This window comes from Mus caroli, chromosome 7 (genome assembly GCF_900094665.2).
Source record: "Mus caroli chromosome 7, CAROLI_EIJ_v1.1, whole genome shotgun sequence".
NCBI classification, from domain to species: Eukaryota; Metazoa; Chordata; class Mammalia; order Rodentia; family Muridae; genus Mus; species Mus caroli.
In genome coordinates, this window is record NC_034576.1 from 27,847,058 (window position 1) to 27,864,947 (window position 17,890).

The window sequence follows — 17,890 nt, forward strand, 5'->3', positions numbered from 1 at the left end:
TATGTGTGTGCATGGTGGGAGTGTGTATGTGTGTGCATGGTGGGAATGTGTATGTGTGTGCATGGTGGGAGTGTGTATGTGTGTGCATGGTGGGAATGTGTATGTGTGTGCATAGTGGGAGTGTATGTGTTCATGGTGGGAGTGTGTGTGTCTGTGGTGGGAGTGTGTTTGTCTATGGCAGGAGTGTGCATGTGTGGTCGGCGTATGTGCATGGTGGCAGTATGTGCATAAAGCGACTTACACCGTCATCTAAGCACTCAGAACCTGAGGCAGGAAGGAGAGTTGTATGTTCAAGATTGGCCTGTGTTATCCAATGAAACCTGTTTCACACTGCAAGGAAGAACGAGAAGTTTTATGGTGGGGTAGTTTGCACAGGGTGAGAGGTTTGCAATCCAGGAGAGGTTCAGAGGTAAAGCTCACTATTTCAGAACAATGCATAATGATCTATTCTTAGAACTAACCAGGCTTCCATGAAGACTTCGTTAATTCCCTTGCAGGAAACCAAACCAAACCATCTGTGTAGCTCCGGCTGTCCTGGAACTTGCTTCGTAGACCAGGCTGGCCTCAAACTCACAGGGGTCCATATCTGTCTCTCCCTCCCTAGTGCTGGGATTAAAGGTGTGTGCCACCACAACTGGCGTGAGCCTGGCAGTTTATTGGTTTGCAGGACCAAAAGGCTCGCATTAGTCACTTCTGGTTGCTGTGGTAAAAGGCCTGAGGCTGTTGAAGGATTTGCTTTCCAGGTCATACAATAAGCTGTATTAGAAATACCATGTGGGTTTTGTGTTTGTGTTGGGAGGTTATTTGTTTTATTTCATTGTAATGGAGATTAAACCCAGGATCTTGCACATGCTGCCTCATTCCCTGCCCTGAGCCTTTACTGCTGAGTCACACCCCAGCCTCTCACTGGTGGAATCTAGGCAAATGTGCACTGACTCGCCCTATACCCCAGCCATCCCTGTCTCACTTATGTCTACTACAGTTTTTAAAATGTATTTTATGTGCACGCATGGGGAGCCAGGTGTGTACTGTGGCACACACATGTGGACACCAGAGGACAAATTTTGAGAGTGAGTTAGTTCTCTCCTTCTACCATATGGGTCCCGGGGGCACCGACCTTGGTCTTTAGGCTTGGCCGCAAGCCCCTTCACTGGCTGAACCATCTTGTCTGTCCTCTGTTCTCCCTTTATGTAAAAAGTCCCCCATTCTGATGGCCTTTTCGCCTGCTCACTGTCATTTGCTGTGTCACATACAGTGTGACTCTGAAAAACCTTGTGACATCTTTTGTAACTGCACACAGGTGTCCCTGTCCTAGGTGTAAAGTCCCAGGCCAGTCAGCTGGGGACATTTCTGACACTGATAGAGCAACCCATAGATGTTGCAACCTGTCCCCCATAGAGATTACATCCTTTTGTATCACCAGCACAATGCATGCCCTGAGGGCTGAGCCAGCATGAAATCATCACCAAGCTTTTTGGATTTTTACCAACTAAATTTACGGGAAAACATGATGTGTGTGTGTGTGTGTGTGTGTGTGGTGTGTACACTCATGGATGCTGCCAGGGACAGAACCTAGGGTCTTGCAAACTCAGTACATGTTCAACCACTGAGCTAATTTTATTTTGAGAGAGGGTCTTGTTGGTTGGTTGTTTGGTTGGTTTTGTTTTTTTTCGAGACAGGGTTTCTCTGTGTAGCACTGGCTGTCCTGAAACTCACTTTGTAGATCAGGCTGGCCTCGAACTCTGCCTGCCTTTGCCTCCTGAGTGCTGGGATTAAAGGCGTGAGCCACCACCGCTTGGCTGGTCTTGATGTTTTTAAAAAACTAAAACTAAAAAAAAAAGAAAAAAAGAAAAAAGAAATCCCATTTGATTTTACCAATGAAGACCCAGGAGCCAGACACTGTGGTGAAATCCTTCGAGCTCAGAGAGGCAGAGAAAGCACCCAGCTGATCTTCCTACTCCACCGACATCCCAGAAGGAACAAGCCCTTTCTCCTTCACACTGTCTTAAATACCTTCCAAATTGATGTCCCTCCCTTCTGTTTTCTTAGGTTCACTGGATGTCAGCGGGCTGCTTGCTCTGCCTCTTGACCTAGGGTTGACTTTATCTAATCCTGTTTACAGAAAACTCTTGGATAAAAGTTGTGTGCTAGGGCTGAGCCACGCCACACAGGGTTTGTTCAGTTCACACGCTGGGGCTCACAATGTGGTCAAATATCCTGCAACGGCATCTTGGCAAATTGCACAGGCAGCCCTAAGCCTCACAGCCCTGCCCACTCCAGTGTGCAGTACCCCGTCTGCGTCTGGGGTTCTAACCCATGTTTGTTTTACTGTGTCACACCCTTGCACTTTCCCTTGCACTTTGGATTCCTTGTGTCTGTGTGCACATGCACTCTTCTAATTCCTTTGAGATAGGGTCTCTCCCTGAACACGAAGCTCACCATTTCCACTAGGCTGACTGTCCATTAAGCGTCTGGGATCTGTCTGTCTGTCATGCACATTTCCCTCCCCCACAGCGATGGCGATTAAACACACATCGTCATCCCAGCTTTTTATTGGATGCTGAGGATTTGAATTCAGGTCCCCAAGTTTGCACAGAAAACGATTTTAACAGCTCCACATTCCAAGATCCATTTCTTGAGACACAGTTTCTCTGTGTAGCCTCAGCTGTCCTGGAACTTGCTTTGTAGAACAGACTGGCCTTGAACTCACAGAGATCTGCCTGGGATTAAAGACTTGTACCACTACTGCCTAGCTGCTTAGATCCATTAAAACAAAACAAAACAAAACAAAACAAGTTACTTACTTATTTAAATGAAACCAAGTCTCCATGTATAGTCCTAAATAGCCTACAACTCACTCTGTAGACCAAGCTAACCTCAAACTTGCAGAAATCCACCTGCCTCTGCCTCTTGATTGGTTCAAGTTGTGCACCACTATGCTGGGCTTTTCTCCCTTCCTTCCTTCCTTTTTTTTTTTTTTTTTTTTTTTAATGTGAATAGCATATGCCTGTATGGCTTGCTATATCAGGTAGATATGGGAGCCCTGAGAAGCCAGAGAAGGAGTCAGATCCCCCGAAACTGGAGTTCAGCAGCTTGTGAGCTGCCATGGGAGTGCCGGGAACTGAACCCAAGTCCTATAGGAGAGCAGTCAGTGCTCTTAACCCTGAAACCATGGAGTGAAGAAACCATCTCTCCAGCCCCAAGAAACCTTTTCATTTCCTATCTCATGTCCTGCCTGTCCATATTCTAGGTGCCTTGTGTTCCTTATGGGACCATTCCTTCTTGGGGAATTGTGGGAAACACATACATATATATTCTATGTAGACATATATGTATTCTGTATAGTTTGTGTATATAATGTGATTGGTATTTCTTGTTCTATGGTGACAGGTCTTACTTTATAGCTCAGGCTAACTTTGAATTCCCGGCAATCCTCCTGCTTTGGCCTCTCCACGCTAGGATTATATACCCGGCACACCTGGTTTGTATTTTGACATTTGTTTGTTAGAGTTAATTCTGGGATGAATCAAATTTTAAAAACTACCTCTGACCTCCTCAGTATGAATGATGGGGACTTAATTCCCTTACCCCACCTGTCACTTCTGTCACTAGAAGTCACTGTACCACACACTTAATCCTCTTGCACATATGAGCACCTGACTGGCAAGCTTTTCAGGTATAAACCATGACAATCCAATCCCATCTGCTATACTGCTGGAAAAAAAAAAAGATGAATGAATGAATTAATTAATGAATAAATGGCTCAGTCAGTGAAGTGCTTGCTATACAAGGTTAAGGTCCTGAATTCCATCTCCTGCACCCATAGAAAAGTTGAGCCTGGCACACATGTGTGCAATTAAAACCGTGGGTCAAAAGGGAGTTGGACCCCTGGCTCAGTGACCAGACAGTCTAGCTGTATAGGAAGTTTTAGTGAGGAGAGACTAGATTGCCACCAAAAACAAGGTGGGGAATGATCGAAGATAGTAAGCACCGGCTTCGGGCTTCCACATGCGTGCTCGCACAAGCACACGTACAATTGGATGTGTGTGTGTGCACACTCACAAGCTTGAACCCCCCTCATTTGGTTTGGGTTTTTTTTTCTCACAGAGATCCTTCTGCCTCTGTCTCTGGGCGCTGGAATGAAAACTGTGCACCACTACTGCCATGCTTCTTTCTTTCTCGTGCAGGAGAGAAAGCCCAGAGCCTCACACATGATTGGCAAGCGCCCCATCACTGACAGGAGCACCCAGCCCTCCCCAGCAGATTCTAGACAAGTACTCTCCCACAGAAGCACATCTCTGGGCCCTAAAGGATCTCCTCCAATTCAGTGCTGGCGTTTAGTTTTTACTGCATTTTATTAGTATGTGCATGTATGCATGCATATGCACATATGTGTGTGCATGTGTATGGATACATGTGTGCACTTGACTATGTGTATGCATGAGTCCATATGTGTGTGTGCGTGTATATGTGCTTGTGTGGATATATGTTTGTGCAAGCCTATATGTGTGAATGTGTGAGTGCATGTGTGTGTGGGGGTGCATGTGTAAGGGGTGTGAACTGTGTACATGCATGCATACATTCATTCATGTGTATGTGAGTGGGTGAGTGTGTGCATGTGTGTGTGTGTCCATGTGCACGCTGGTACAGTTCAGAGGACAGCGAGTTCTTTCTCTCCTGAACTGAGGTTGTCATGGTTGGTGGAAGGAACCTTTCTCCACTGAGTCACGTTGCTGGTCCTCAAAGTTGGTTTTCCACTCATTTATTTTGCGTGTAGAGAGGGCATATGTGCCATGGCAGGTGTGTGGAGGTCAGAGGATAGCTTGTAGGGGACCGTTCTCTCCTTCCTCTGTGTGGGTCCTGGGGATCGTAGGATATACCCTTCCTCCCGAGCCACCTTTCTGGCCCTCAGCTTTGTCTGAATGCCAGTCTGATTCTATTGTATCCATTTCAAGGCCTTAACAGAGCCAAACTTACAGGCATCATTTGTTTCTTTTGGGGGGATTGTTTTTTGGGGGGTTTTGGGTTTCTTTTTTTTTTTTTCAAGACAGGGTTTCTCTGTGTAGCCCTGGCTATCATTTGTTTCTTTATTTCTTTTTTTTGAGACAGGGTCTCATATAGCTCAGGCTGGCCTCAAATTTACTGATAATGACCTTGAAATTGAACTCCTGCTCTTCCTGCCTCCACCTCCCAAGGGCTGGGATTAGAGATTAAATGGCCAAGTACATTTTTACGTTTCTGTACAGATATTTTAAGCGTACGCCTGATTCCGCCTGTGTAAGGTATAATTTACTGTTGAGTTGCAGTAAAATCCACCTACCTTAACAGTGCCAACTGATGGGCTTTGACAACTGAGCACCACCCCATCTCAAGGAAAGGATGTTTCCAGCATTCCAGAAAGTTCCTTCGAGCCCTGTGTAGACAGTCTTCTCACCACCCACTTCTTAACTCCTGGGGTAACTGCTGTTTTGATTTTTATCATCATGGATTTATGTCACAATAAGTGTTTTTATGTTCGTTCATTATTCTGAAGTGAGATTTATGGATAATATAGTATACCCACATGTGAATTGCTTTTAGATTAAGATAATGTCCTTCTATAATGAAGAAGAAATGAGAAAAGGTGAGGGGTGACAGGACCTCACACAGGCTAGGCAAGAAGAATACAATGGAAGAAGAGAAAGAATGACAGTTGTTTTCTGACTTCCACAGCTACAACAGTGTGGCGTGTGCACACCTGCACACACACACACACACACACACACACACACACACACACACTGATAATAATAAATAAAATTTGAAAGTTTTACACAGTGAGGGATGGAGAGATAGCTCAGTGGTTAAGCGTGCTTACTGCCCTTGCAAAGGACCCAGATTCAGCTCCTAGCACCCACATCTTAGGGCTCAAAAATCACCTAGAAGTACCCTCAGTTTCAGGAGGGTTGATGTCTTTTCTAACATCTTTGGAGACCCACATTCACATAGTGCACAGCCTAACAAGCAGGCATACGCATACACATAAGTAAACATAAATAGGGCTGGAGAGGTGGCTCTGTGGTTAAGAGCACTTGCTGCTCTTACAGAGGACCTGGGTTCCATCCCTAGCACCTACATGACCTGAAGGTGACTTGCAACCATCTGTAACTCCAGTTTCTAGGAATCCAGTGCCCTCTTCTGTCCTCCTTGGGTACTGCATGCATAAGACACGCAGACACCCATGCAAGCAAGACTCGTTCATACATATAAAATGTAAATAAGTAAACCTTTGTAAACAAAGGTTTTAAAAAATTATTCCTTCCCCAGGTCTTAGGCTCAACTGGAAGTATTTTTAATGAAAAGGGTTAATTAAACTATAAGATTCTAGCCGGGCGTGGTGGCGCACGCCTTTAATCCCAGCACTCGGGAGGCAGAGGCAGGCGGATTTCTGAGTTCGAGGCCAGCCTGGTCTACAGAGTGAGTTCCAGGACAGCCAAGGCTACACAGAGAAACCCTGTCTCGAAAAACCAAAAAAAAAATAAAAATAAAAATAAAAAAAAAATTAAACTATAAGATTCTAAAGGGCTGCTAGGTGCAGACTTTTCCTGAATGCTGTGAATGCGGTCATAAACAAAGATACAGGAACAGCATGGTGTCTCTGTGACTCAGGTGCCAAAATGGTGAGCAGTGAGCAGATTGCCTTTGTTTTACCCAGGAAATGAGTTGCTTCAGTGGTAAAAGATTGCTATTACATTTATGTAACGTGTGTGTGTGTGTGTGTGTGTGTGTGTGTGTGAGCGCTCGCAGTTACATATGTACATGGTGGGGGTGTTTGTGTGTGTATGATGGTGTGTATGTATGTGTACAATTGTGTAGGTACATGATGGGACATGTGTGTACATATGTATGTTTGTATGTACAATTATTTATGTACACAATAGAGTGTGTATGTGTTTGTGTGTGTGTGCATGTGCCATGATGTGTGTGTATATGTGTTTGTTTGTGTGTGTGTGTGTGTGTACAGTGTACACATGGCAGTCAGAGAATAACTTGTGGCAGTTGGTTCTCTCATTCTCTCATGGGGGGCTAAAGGACTGAACTCCAGTCAGCCCAGGCCATCGAGATCTGTCACAAGTATTCTCACCTGAAGAGCCATCTTATCCGCCCACCTCACTGTACATTTTTTAAATGTGTTTGAGTAAGATGGGTCAGTACCGGCTCAGGTAATTACAAGCGAATTCTTCCTCTACACAGGGATGGAGTGGGATGGAATGTGGGCATTGTCAGTTACTATAATGAAATCCCCAAGGTTCTGCAAAGAAAAGAGGCACACACACAAAAAAAATCCAAACAGCGTGGTCTTCTGCTGAGGCAGCCCTGCAGATTGTATCATGATGACAGCTACTTGTGCAAGAGAGAAGTGCATGTAAATACAGAAAGCCAGAAGATGGATTCCCACAAACACTTCCCATGACATTATTACACTGGGGACTAAGCCTGAAGCCTTCAAACTTTTTTTTTTTTTAAAGATTTATTTATTTATTATATGTAAGTACACTGTAGCTGTCTTCAGACACTCCAGAAGAGGGCGCCAGATCTCGTTACGGATGGTTGTGAGCCACCATGTGGTTGCTGGGATTTGAACTCTGGACCTTCGGAAGAGCAGTCGGGTGCTCTTACCCACTGAGCCATCTCACCAGCCTGCCTTCAAACTCTTAATGGGTAAATCACAGCAAACCACAGAACCTTTAACAGAAGGGATGGAGAGAGAAGGCAGGAAGAGGTGCCCACTCTGGGGATGGGTCTCTAAGAAATCCCCAAAATGTTGCTTTACGGAACAGTTTTTTCTCTCTGTGCTATTGAAGGATGGGGAGTGTCCTGCCCTTAATTGCTACCCTGTTGAGCTTAAGGATGGGGGGGTGTGTAGAGGGATGGAGTAGGGATGGGAGATGGGGTGGAAGGGGTACAAGAGGAAGAAGCTAAGGAAGCCTGTAGTCCCCAGTACACCACCCCCACCTCAACACCACCTGCAGGTTCTGGGTGGGGAATCCTACTTCATTGTCCCAGGCAACGCTGGTCATGGTGGTCATTTATACCCGGCCACCTGTGTGCTCACAGATCCTCCCACCTTGAGGGCACTGAGGCCTGCTGCTGGCCTCTGAGGCCTGGGGGCTCCAGCCTGTGTGTTTGCCTTGCTCAGGTCATCTCTCTATACCCACACCTCGCCTAGATGCTGCCATCCTCCAGAGACCTATGCAAAGCCCAAAAGAAACTGCTGCCTCGGTTTGGGGGCACACCTAGGACCAGTCACCTTCAGGTGCCTGCCCCCACGGCAACCCTATGATTCACAGGCCTCGGAGCTGCATAGTCCTCTGCATGGTTGGTTTGGGAAACCCCATTACAGACTGAACCCCACCTGGTCCGGCCAGGTTGTCAGGCCAAGTCTTTGTCACACCCACTACCAGCCCAGAGCCAATGCTTCATCAGCCCTACCTGGCACCTGCTGGCTTCTCCTTCTGCTGTGACGCCTCTGTGACACCTCTCTGAGCCTGCTCACCCTCATCCCCAGCCTGAACCAGGGAGTTCTACCCTACCCATCCCTGAAGCACTTGGGGCAGCTAGCTCAGAGCCTCCATGGCCTGAGCATCTGGCTCCGAGCAAAAGGTGACGCTCTAGCTGTGGTCCACAAGATCCCTCATGATCTACCCTGTCATCTCTCTGACCCAGTGGCCTCTCTACCTACCCCATTAGTCACCAATCTTGTGACAGCCTCAGGCAATGAGTGGTTCTCAACCTTCCTAATGCTGTGACCCTTTAACACCGTTCCTCCTGTTGTGGTGACCTCCAACCATAAAATTATTTTCGTTGTTACATCATAACTGTAATTTTGCTACTGTTAGGAATCATAATGTAAAATATCTGATATGCAGGATATCTGCTATGTGACCCCTTTGAAGGTCGACACCCACTTGTTGAGAAGCAGTAGCCTAAGGTATATTGTATTGGCACCACAAGGCCTTTGCTGTAGGCATCCTCTCCTGAGGAAACCCTCACCTTAGGTCTCAGTACAATACCTTCCTCCCTCCCCCACCCATCCTCCACCCCACCCTAATCCTTGCTTAAGTGCCACCTCTGGCCTGGGGATGTAACTCATTTGATAGAGTGCTTGCATAGCATGCTCTGGGTTTGTTCCTATAAACCTCATAAGTCAGGAGTGGTGGTGGCACACTCCTCCGATCCCAGAACAGGAGAATTGGGGACAGGACAGGACAGTCAGGAGGACATGGTCATCCTTAGCGACACAGTGACTTCAGAGCCTGTTTAGGTACCCGAGAACTGCCTTTATTGGCTTTCTGTTGCTGAGATGGACACCAGGACCAAAAGCAACTGGTGGAGGAAAGCGTTTATTTGGCTTATATGTTCTGATCATAGGCCATCGTTGGGGAAAGCCAAGGCAGGAACTCTGTGCAGGCACTTGAAGGCAGGAGCTGATGGAGTCACACTGCTTACTGGCTAGCTCTCACGTGTTCAACCTGCCTCCTCCATAACCTGGGACCACCTGTCCAGGGGTGGAACCGCCCACAGAGGGCTAGACACGATCGTTAATCAAGAAAATGCTCCCACAGACCTGCCTACAGGCTAGTCTGATAAAAACGATTCTCCAATGACTCTAGTTTGTGTAAAGTGGACAAAACCCCAAAACTAATCAGCACAGATCTGTTTTTTAAAAAGCCACCTTCTCCATCAGAATCTCCCTAACCCACAGCCTTCAGTATTACCATCTGCGTACTGTTCCTCTGGTAAAGATTTATTTCAGGGCTGGAGAGATGGCTCAGTGGTTAAGAGCACTGGCTGCTCTTCCAGAGGTCCTGGGTTCAATTTCCAGCAACCATCTGTAATGAAATCTGATGCCCTCTTCTGGTGTTTCTGGAGACAGTTACAGTGTAGTCATGCATAAAATAAATAATAAATAAAACTTCTTTTTAAAAAAAGTTTTTTTTTATTGGGTTTTTGTTTGTTCGTTTATTTGGTTGTGGGTTTCTTTTTGGGTTGGTTTTGTTTTGTTTAAGATTCTTCCATGCCTGGCAGTAGTGATACACACTTTTAATCCCAGCACTTGGCAGGAAGCAGAGGCAAGTAGATCTCTGTGAGTTCAAGGCCAGCCTGGTCTACAGAGTGAGTTCCAGAACAGCCAGAAACCCTGTCTCAAAAATAAAATTCATCCACTTTTATTTCAAGCATATGGGTGTTTTGGCCGCATGTATGTAAGTGTACCACATGTATGTAAGTGTACTACATGTCTGCAGGTGCTGGGAAATCCAGCAGAGACATCAGATCCCGTGGAGCTAGAGGTACAAGCAGTTGTGAGCCACCATGTGGGTGCTGGGAACCAAACCCACGTCCTTTGCAAGAGCAGCCAGTGCTCTTAATTGCTCTCAAATTTAAAATATATGCATTAGTTGTTTAGTTTTGTTTTGAAACAAGCTCTCACTATGTAGCCTTGGCCGACCTGGAAATCATTAAGTAGACCAGGTTGGCCTTGAACTCATAAAGACTGGCCTGCCTCTGCCTCCTGAATGCTGGGATTAATCTCTTCTTTTTAGACAGGATCTCATTATGTATCCCAGGCTGGCTTGGAACTTGAGATCTTTGTCCCAAATGGCCTCCTCTGACATGTAAGATAGATAGATAGATAGATAGATAGATAGATAGATAGATAGATCAGACAGACAGATAGGAGATAGACATACCGTACCAGTTCTGCTCCTCTAGAGAACCCTAATGCAGGGAGAATCACAAGTTTGAAGTCAGCTTGGACTACAGAGATCTAAAAACACCCAGACAGGTGCTGGTGAGGCGCTTCAGCTCAGCAACCTGAGTTTAAACCCCAGGGCCCACAAGGTAAAAGGAGAGAACTAACTCTTGCAAGTTGTCCTCTACATTGGCATCCGGGTGCCACAGCACATGAGGCACTAACCAGCTACAGCCTGCACACAAAGCAGCGACTACAGTTGTCATCGTGCTTACCTGTCAGTTCCGTTCTGTAAGGGTTGTTTTTGTGTGTACATGAGTGTGTGCTGCTGGAATTGGAGCCCAGGACTTCCTGCATACTAGGCAGGGGCTCTACCACAGAGCCACGCCTCCAGCCCCTCACTGGAGGAGTCTAGGCAGGGTCCCTACCACTGAGCCACACCCCTCAGCCCCTTACTAGTACATTTTAGATATAAGTGCCCTACAGCTGAGCCATGCTCCCATCCCTTAGTTTCATTGTTACCACTGTTAAGTCTCTCTCTCTCTCTCTCTCTCTCTCTCTCTCTCTCTCTCTCTCTCTCTCTCTCTCTTTCTGTGTGTGTATGTGTGGTCACTGAGTCTCTTCAGGTTTTGCTTTTCTCCACAGTGTCTCTTTTGGAGACAAGGAAGTTGCTGTGTATCTCAGGCTATCCTTAAACTCATTGAAATCCACCTCATCAGCCTGACAAGTGTTGGACATTGCAGGCATAGGTTAACCCACGGGTTCCTGAGGCTCTCTGTCAGTGCAAAGGGTTCTCAAAGCAGGGAGCAAACATTCTCAGAGTCCATACATGAAATCAATGGATTGAGTATTGGGGAGTCAATTTCAGTGGGGACCCAGTGTTACAGAAAACCTTATGAGAAAGCCAGAGGAATGCCCAACAATGACTCCCAGTCCTCAGTTTGGAGCAGAGAGTGGAGGATGTCCCATATCCCTTCAGTTATTTTCTCACTGAGCATAAGTGGCCCAGGAACAGGCAGCTGGCTCCATTCTAGCCAATGGGATCCATCAGAACCATTCTGGAGGGCCAGGCAGTGCAAGGAGCAGAAGAATGGTGGGTGTGTGGCCTGGAGCGCATCTAGTTAGCAAAGCGGACAAAGGCAACATGGGACACCTGCTGTCCGGGTCCCTGCCACACCCTCATTCTTTGGGATGTGTGGATTGATTGATGGCCTTAACTGAGGGAAGGAGACAATAAGATAATGGGCAGCTGGCCGTGATAGCATCTCTTATTGGGAAATACCCCGGGTTTTAATCACAGGGCCTTAATTTTTTATTTTCATTTATATATTTTTAGGTTTATCCTATTTTTATCTATACGTGTGCTATGTGTTCTATGCCACAAGTGTGAATTCAGGTCCTCTTGGTCCCATCTTAACTTCTCCAGTCTCTATTTGTTTTTTTTTTTTTNTTTNTTTNTTTTGGTTTGGTTTTTGGTTTTTTGAGACAGGGTTTCTCTGTATAGCCCTGGCTGTCCTGGAACTCACTTTGTAGACCAGGCTGGCCTTGAACTCACAGAGATCTACTTGCCTCTGCCTCCCAAGTGCTGGGATTAAAGGCATGCACCNCCNCCCCCCCNCCNCCNCCCCCCCCCCACTTGTTTATCTTTTGTTGTTGTGACAGGATCTCACTTAACTCTTGGCTGCCTGGAAATCCCTAGATCAAACTGGCCTTGAACTCACAGAGATCCACCTGCCTCTGTCCTCTCTAGTGCTGGGATTAAAGACATGTGCCATTCCCCACCCCAGCAATTTTTCTAATCTTTTGAGACAAAGTATCATTCTACACCCATGCTGGCCTCAAACTTCCGGGATCTGCCAGCCTCCGCTTCCCACACGCTGGGATTACAGGTGTGTGCCATTGTCTCCAACTTGTTTTATTTTTTCTTATTACTATGTAGCCAAGGCTCTCTTCAAAGTAGCCTATGCGGGTCTTGAACTCACACTTCTGCCTCAGTCTCCCAAGGGCTTGGATTACAGGCATGCTCGCTATGACCTTTGATTGTAGGGTCTTGGAGAATAGCTCTGACCCACAGTAAAGAAAACACAGGGCTTCACCATGGGGGCCGAGATTTTGGCTCCTTCTCTGTATTAGCCTGCTTTGTGTTGGAATAAGGAAATGCCTGAGATTATGTGTCATATAGAGAAAAATGGGTCTGAGGCTCAGTGAGGAAATCCCACGTGTGAGGACCTCAGTTCAAAGCTCCAGGACTCAGGTAAAGATAAATGTGGTGTTGCAAATCTGTAATCCCAGTGTTCTTGTGATGAGATGGGAGGCAGAGACAGGAAATCCCCAGAAAGCTCATGGGTCAGCTAGCCCAGCACACACAGTATCAGTAACAACAGTGAGATCAGACTAGGTGGCAGGTGAGGACCAGCACCCATGATTATCTTCTGACTTCCCCATGTGTCATGGTACATGTGTGCACACACTCATATATGAACAGACAGACACATGATACACACACACACACACCATGCTTAAGGATGTAGCTCAGTTGACAGCTTGCCTAGAGTGCTCAAGGCTCTGGGTCCCATCCCCAGCACAGCATAAACCAGGTGTGGCACCATACACTTGCAATCTCAAGGTAGGATCAAGGTCATCTTTGAATACACAGCAAGTTGAAGGCCAGCCTGGGATATCTGAGACTCGGTAAAACCAAAAAACATGCACACAAAACAACTTTATTTTGGCTCATAGTTCTAGAAATGTTAGCCTGATGACCTTTTTTAAAAAAGATTTTCTCTGTATGTGTGTATTTGTGTGTATTTGTGTGTATCTGTGTGTATCTGTGTATGTCTGTGTGTTTGTGCATGTCTCTCTGTGCATGCGGCATGTGTAAACAGAAGGCTAGAAGAGAGTGTTGGATCTATTGCAGCTAGAGTTACAGGCAGTTGTGAGCTGCCTCATGTGCTGGGAACCAAAGCAGATCTCTTGGAATAACAGCAACTGCTCTTAACCACTGAGCACCAGGCCATGAAGGCCTTCCTGATAGCAGAGTCCTCCCCAGGATACATCTACGTTCCCTTCTGTCTCTGTAATGAAGTACGCTGACAAGGAGAATACTGTCCCACCGTGGTGGGAAGGCATGATGCAGGAGCATGAGGCAAGCCTATGACACCACATCAGTGTTGAGCAACCCTGCTAAGTAAGGTCGAAGTCTGTTGTGCCAGGACAGCTCCCCCCAGCTCGGCAGAAATGGAGGAGTCCTTTCCCAGCAGGGCTTCCTTTTCTCTACCTTATCTGAGGAGCCCAACCCCCACACTCTACCTGAGGAATGTCACTGCAGGTTCAACTTCCTGGTATTCCTCTCTATGCAAATGAGGTATCCCCAAAACCTAAAACCTCAGCCACGCAGACTCATCCACAGGAATAGACTCACTCACACACACAAACAAACAAACACATTTTTTAAAAGGATCTACTTTTAGGAGCCCTACATACATGCATATCTACTCTTTAGAAAAATTATGGATGTCATTTATAGATGATGTGAACATTGTATATTTATTTATAAATAATATGCTCAGCTGGTAGAGGGCTTGTCTAGCCTGCAGGAAGTTCTGGTATGGCTCCCCAGTGCTGCATAAGTGGAGCATCATGGCCCATGAGTGGTCCTCGCACGAGGTAGGAGGGTTAGGTGTTCAAGGTCGCCCTCAGCCACATTTCAAATTTGAAGCTAACCTGGGCTATAATGAGTCTCTGTCTCAGAAAGTCAAAGAAGAAGAAGAAGAAGAAGAAGAAGAAGAAGAAGAAGAAGAAGAAGAAGAAGAAGAAGAAGAAGAAGAAGAAGAAGAAGAAGAAAACTTCTAATGAATTTTTCACCATATTGTGCCTGTGATACTTACATAGCAGTCAACCACCTAGAGGGAAATATTTTCTCTTATAAACCTAAGATTAATGTGGAGAGGTGACTCAGTGGTTAGAAGCACTTGTTGCAGGCTGGACAGGTGGCTCTGCAGTTAAGAGCACCGACTGCGCTCCCGAAGGTCCTGAGTTCAAATCTCAGCACACATGGTGACTCAAAACCATCCATAATGAGATCTGATGCCCTCTTCTGGGGTGTCTGAAGACAGCAACAGTGTACTCACATAAATAAAATAAATAAATCTAAAAAAATCCTGCAGAAAAACTGGGTTCCACAGAGGTCAGACAGGGCATCAGATCCCCTGGAAATGGAGTGATGGAGTGATGGGTGCTTGCTGGGAATTAAAGGTCCTCTGCAAAGGAAACAAGTGCTCTTCACAACTGAGCCAACTGAGCCATCTCCAGGCTGAGGATTGGTTCTGTTAAGCTCTCCTCCTAGGTCCCAGTGACACACCAAAGTACAGTTCTTCAGAGTTCACTCTGAGGGAACCAATGACTGTGTTTATTAGGCTATAGTTACAGAGCAGTGGGAAAGGGTCATGGGCAGGGACATGGGTGGCCTCAAAGCAGCCACACTGGAAAGCTTGACATAGAATGTGAGTTCCTAAGGCTATATAGATGGAGCTTCTTCCCCCAGCTCATTCCCGATAGGTTATTTCTCAGCTGGTGGAATGAGTCAATTCAAGCCAGATTAGATTATATTAAAGGCGCATTTATTGGTGAGTCACTGGCCCCAAGGACTGAGGCCAGGGGAGTCACCATGGGGGTCAGGGGGAAGCACACAGAGAGAAGAGAGAAGGATGGGGGAGGGGGAAAAGGGGGAAAGAGAGTGACAAAAAGAGAGAGAGAGAGAGAGAGATGTCTGGATTATATAGGGAGGTGCCTCTAGAGGAAGGGCAGCCCAGCCCCTGGGCTAGAAAGTTCATGGTTAGGGGAGGGTATGCCTGGTAGGGACTAAGGGATGCTGGGAGAACCTGGGGGCCAGGTCTGCTTTAATACGTAAAATATGCACCCAATATGCACAGTCCCTCTGTGTGTTTGGGGGGAAGGGGGGAAAGGAACCAAACACTTCCCACATATATCCTCTATCCCTTACCCCAAGACCACATGCAGTTAAGGCAGAATTGCATACATCTATACTCAGGCTGATCACTCAGGTGAGGGTCCCCTGATATTCCCCATGCCCTCCTTCTATGAAAGAACACCAACAGCCAATCAACAAGCCCAGCTGCAGGCAGGACTCCTGAAGATGGCAGCAGTGTGGCTCGGGGATATGGTCCTGTCAGTCACCTCAGTTCCAGGGGATCTAACACCCTCTTCTGGCTTCTAAGCACATGCTACAACTACATACATAGAGGCAAACATACACTTTAACATGCCTCAGTAGCTGAGAGAGTGTGTTGTTCTCTCACAGGGCTTGCACTTGGTTCCCAGCACCTACATCTAGAAGCTCACAATTGCCAGAAACTCCAGCTTCCGTGATGAACACCCACCCCTCTGGCCTCCTTGGGCAAATGTACATACACAGACACATATGAACACATCAATAAATAATAATAAAAATATTTGTAAATGAATCTTTTAAAATCCCACAAAACCAACGTTGACACAATAGGTGTATATTTTATATGAAACAAAGCTCAGAAACCATTTAAGTTGTAATCCTAGCACTTGGGATGCTCTGATAGGATTGCCTCAAGTTCAAGGCTGGCTTGGGCTACGGAGGGACACCCTTACTCAGAAAGGAGAGAGAGGGAGAAAGAGAGAGAGGGGGAGAGATAGAGAGGGAGAGGGGAGAGAGAGAGAGAGAGAGAGAGAGAGAGAGAGAGAGAGAGAGAGAGAGAATAAGAGAGAGAGAGAATGAGGAGAGGAAAAGGAGGGAGGGTGGAGGGAGGGAAGGAGGGGAAGAGAGGAGGAGGAAGGCCAGTGATGTGGTTCAGCGGGTGAAAAAGTCTGCCATGCACAGCTGAGAGTCTGAGCTCAGTCCCTGGGTTCTCAGAACCCATGGCAGAGAAAGAGAACCAATCCCTGCAAGATGTCCTCTGACCTTCATGCTGGAGCACCAGCATGCCTGCAGTAACACACACCTGTACACACAGACACACTCACATACATTGTGCATGTACCTCACACACATAATAATAATAATAATGATGATGATGGAAGTAACAAATAGCTTTTTAAGAAGGGACAGAGGGAAGGAAGGGTAAACTTAAGTTTCCTGAGGTTTGTGAGCTAACCTATAAAATTAATAGAACCCAAGAAAGGTGCATGGCACCCTCAACTTATAGCCAGTTGATGCAAAGCCCTCAATGCACCAGGGCTTGCTATGGCTGTCTGTGGTAGAGGACAGTCTTGCATCCAAAGGCTTTGTTTCCAAGGCAGATGATGCTGGGACTGAACTGAATTAGAGGACACCTAGCAGGTGCTGGTTGAAGAATCACATGCCGCGTGGGAGATTCGCCACACACCTGGAATCACTGACATCTAGACTGTGAGTTCGTGGACAGAGCCCTTCTGTGGTTTCAGATATCTAGTAGAGGGAATCGGAAACACAAAGGCAGGCTGCAGACATGGATCTGTTGGGAGAGTGCTTGCCTCGCATGCACCAAATCCAGGGCTCCACACACAGCAAGTGAGTTCCAGGCCAGCCAGGACCGCATAGACAACCTCCATTTCCAAACGGAGAAGAGCGCCATCTGTCCTAAATTGTGTCCTCCCTGCTCTGTCCTGTCAGGCTTATCTCCTTAACCTTAAATGTCTGAGCTCCTTGTCCCATTGTACTCGTCCGGTCTTCGAGGGCTTGTGGCTTGCGGTGTATTGATTTATCATCACCGTAGGCAGACCTTGGTTTGTTTCATTTAAGCCTGTGAAAAATAAGACTGCAGCGAATGATCTAGAGTCTTGATATGCACGTATGCACGGGTTTCTCTGAGCATGTGGCAGCACAACTGACAGTCACAGCCCAGCACTGGTTCAGCTGCAGCTGGGAACTGCCTGACAATGTTGCAAGCCAGCAACTCCAATCCCCACTCCTGTGCCAGTCAGAGGAGGGGGAGTGTCTCATCTGGCAACAGCAATAAACGCTGTTTGTTTGTTTTCACATCTGGGGTGTGTGTAATAGTTTCAATTTGTGTTTTCCTGGTGATTAAGGAAGCTAATCACCCTTTCATGTATGTTTATTGGAACTGTCAAATCAGATTTACAGGTGGCTGCGAGGTTGCTGGTTTGTATCCACTTCCTTCATCAGAA